Here is a 3,568-nt window from a genome sequence, read left to right on the forward strand (position 1 = left end):
CATCCTATCACAGCTTGTATTTCCCTAATGAACTACAGCCTAGGCCGCCTTCTAATCCAGTTATTGAACCCCTGATGTCTCTGGTGTAGCTCCCAACCCTTGCAAATGTTCTAGATCTACACAAAAATAGTTGTAAATCTCCCTTTGCAGATGTAGTGGGTGTCTTGTTTTTCTGTGAAGGGCTGCCTCACAAACACTGACTTATAGTGGTACTCAGCCCCGCTCCCCCCCCCATACACAAGATGGTTGTAAGCCACGAGATAAGATGTCCCTGAGCATCCCTGCTGCGTTTCTGCGTGCCGCACGCTCAGCTTCTCATGCAGAGTGCAAAACCCCGAGAGGTGGGCAGCTCTTTTCTGTCGCCTGCACTGGCAGAGCCGCGTTAAGGGACTTGCCACGAGGTGCCGAGCGAGCCGGGCAGAGTTGTGCCGTGCACGACGCCTTCCGCAGCTGTACAACCCCTTGGAGGTGTAGGAACGTGGAGGTGAGGATGCTGCAGCGGAGACCCGCTGCCCCGCGCGGGCACCCCGTAAAGCCTCGGCCGTAAAGCCTCGGTACCTGCGTCTGCGCTTGGAGGTACCGAAGTACAGCAGAGTCCCAGATTCGGAATATTTTCTCCGCTGTTGGGCACAGGCATTCCTCTGCTTATTTACTTCCAGCCCGTGACACTCCCTACTACTCCCAGCCAGGTGCCGGGGTTGAAGCCAGGGGTTACCTCTGCCGTGCACTTGGCCACGTGGAAAGCCGTGTCGCGGAGGAGCCCCACCACCGTCACTGCCACCGGAGCTCCTCGCGGGTCCATGGCACACTGGCCACCACGAGTCCGAGGAGTCGGTCAACAGAGCCCGGCTCCATGGCAACGCTGACACCAACACACCCCCCCGGCATTTCCAAGCCTTTCCCAAGCCTCACGTAAGCGGGTTTTAACCCCGTCGGAGGGTGGGGAATGCTCTGATTTCTGCTTTCCCCTGAAGGAAGGCAAACGAGGTTACACTGAAAGTGTGTGGCAGAGCAGGGGACTGGAGACAGCTCTTCCCAGAGCTCACGGCGGATGCCGTCGCTACGGGATCATTTAAAAGAAAGGATGAAGATCTGTTGCTGCGTGGCTGGATGCCCAGCAGAAAGCGGTAAGAATAAGCAAACATGAGAGCATGAGTGCTTCCCCATTCATCTCCCAGCCCCTGGTGAGCCTCTGCCCCAGGATTTCCCAGTGTCTTTGTGTCCGATTCCCCTCGGTGGCTCTTTTCCGTGTGAATTTCTTTGCTTTTCAGAGTAAAAATGTAAAAACCCGGCACCCACAAAACCCCGTGGCAGTGAGATTTACAGATGAATTAAACCCTGCATGCTGCATCTCCTTTTGACACGGGACCTCCTACCCGCGGCTGTGTTCACCGGGCGCTGCTGAGGCATCATTCCCCCCGGCAGCCCGGGCAGAGCGGCCACAGCACATTGACCAGGAGGTTCCAGAGGGCTCCCGGCTCCCACAACGAACCTTTGTGCCACGGCGGCAGCTTTGCACCCTTTTGGCTAATGCGGCACGTGCGGAAGTGGTTTTGCGGGACAGCTGTAGGTCCCGGACGGGCTCACGTCAGCGCGGCTGGGTCAGGTCAATTTTCATCTCTGAGCATGGTGAACTTTAGGAAACACGGCTGTTAGAGGTGACCAGGCTGAATTGTCTGTGCTGGTTTTAGTCAGGAAAGAGTTAACTCTCTCCACAGGGGCTGGTATGAAGCTGGGTTTCTGGATCTACCCTGAGAAAAGTACTGATAAGGTGGCTATTTAGCTGGCGCTGGGGAGTGCTTGCACCAAATTCAGTGTCTTTCTCAGCTTCTGATACTGCAGCTGCGTTCCCAAGTCTCTCGCTACAGGCCGTGTGTGGGAACGCACACAGTTCAGACAGCTGACCCAAACTGACCGAAGGGGTAGGTCATTCCACAGCACGTCAGGCTCAGTTTGTAAGCGGGGAGTGGGCCGGGGGGGCTATATCTCACTTGTTCGCTGGCTAGCTTATTAGCTAGCTCATTTGTTTGTGCGTGTTACTGACTTGGTGGGTCGGTTGCTTTCTTGGTCATTCCCTTGCTTGTGGGGCTCACTCGGACGCTGCTGCGGTCGCTCTTGGGCTCTGACTCCCACTACTCAGACCCGGTTGTGTATCGGCGTGTGGCGAGTGATTGCATCGTTGAGACCCCACCTGGAGTGCTGCATCCAGCTGTGGAGCCCCCAACATCAGAAGGATATAGACCGGTTGGAGCGAGTCCAGAGGAGGCCACAAAGATGCTCAGAGGGCTGGAGCACCTCTGCTATGGGGACAGGCTGAGAGAGTTGGGCTTGTTCAGCCTGGAGAAGAGAAGGCTCCGGGGAGACCTTATTGCACCTTCTAGTACCTGAAGGGGCTACAAGGAAGCTGGGGGGGACTTTTTACAAGGGCCTGTAGTGACAGAACAAGGGGTAACGGGTTTAAATTGAAAGCGGGGAGGTTTAGATTGGATATCAGGAAGAAGTTCTTCCCGGAGAGGGTTGTGAGGCACTGGAACAGGTTGCCCAGAGAAGCTGTGGATGCCCCATCCCTGGAAGTGTTCAAGGCCAGGCTGGATGAGGCTTTGAGCAACCTGGTCTAGTGGAAGGTGTCCCTGCCCATGGCAGGGGGGTTGGAACTGGATGGTCTTGAAGGTCCCTTCCAACCCAAACCATTCTATGTTCTGTTTTCCGTTACTTCAATTACTTGTTAGCAGTAGTACTGTTGATATTATTAGTATCACTACAATATTCATAAAACATGTGTCAGTATTCAGTTATTAAATTGTTCCTATCTCAATCTACACGTTTCCTTGTCTCCTCCTCCACTGGAGGGGGGGCAGGGGTGTATGTGTGAGCGGCCGTGTGGTACTTTATTGCTAGCCGAGCTTAAACCGTGACAGTGTCCCATCAAAAAAAAAATTGACTAATTTTTCGGGATCGACGCAACAATTGCCCCATCCCCAGGAAAAATACATCTTTAGCATGTCAGAACCCTGCTGCAGATGAGACAGTCGTGGTTCTCTTTCTGCAGAACAAACCTATGCTAAACACAATAAAACGTATATGAACGTCTCACCTTAGTAACAATGTGCACACTTTTTTGGTGTTTTCTTTTTTTTTTTGCAACTGTGTATCCAAATGGCTTCATAAAGTGCTAAATTTGTACATAACGGCAGAGTAGGAACCGGAGAGCCTGTAGCCTCTCAGCGAGATGCTCCTGAGCTGCCTGTGCCCGTAAACAATTCAGGTCGAGAAAGAGATCGGAGGTGGCAGTAGGGCTCCCCCATCCAGCCCTGAAGTTTCTCCTGTCTGGGTGTGGCTCAGCCATAGTTTCCTACAGCGATTCATCAGGATGACACCACTGTAGCTATTTAGTTGGGATTTGCAGCAATGTTGGATTCGAAGAGCTCCGCCCTCATGCCATCAAAGACGATCAGAGTCTGGAGGTTCAGCTACGACAGCTGCTCCCTCCCCCGAAGGACTGTGCAGCAGCTGTTATCACTTAACTTTATGGTGGTGTCCTGCTGCAAACAACGCAGGGACGGCGGGG

This window comes from Eurypyga helias, unplaced genomic scaffold (genome assembly GCF_000690775.1).
Source record: "Eurypyga helias isolate BGI_N326 unplaced genomic scaffold, ASM69077v1 scaffold12356, whole genome shotgun sequence".
Taxonomy (NCBI): Eukaryota; Metazoa; Chordata; class Aves; order Eurypygiformes; family Eurypygidae; genus Eurypyga; species Eurypyga helias.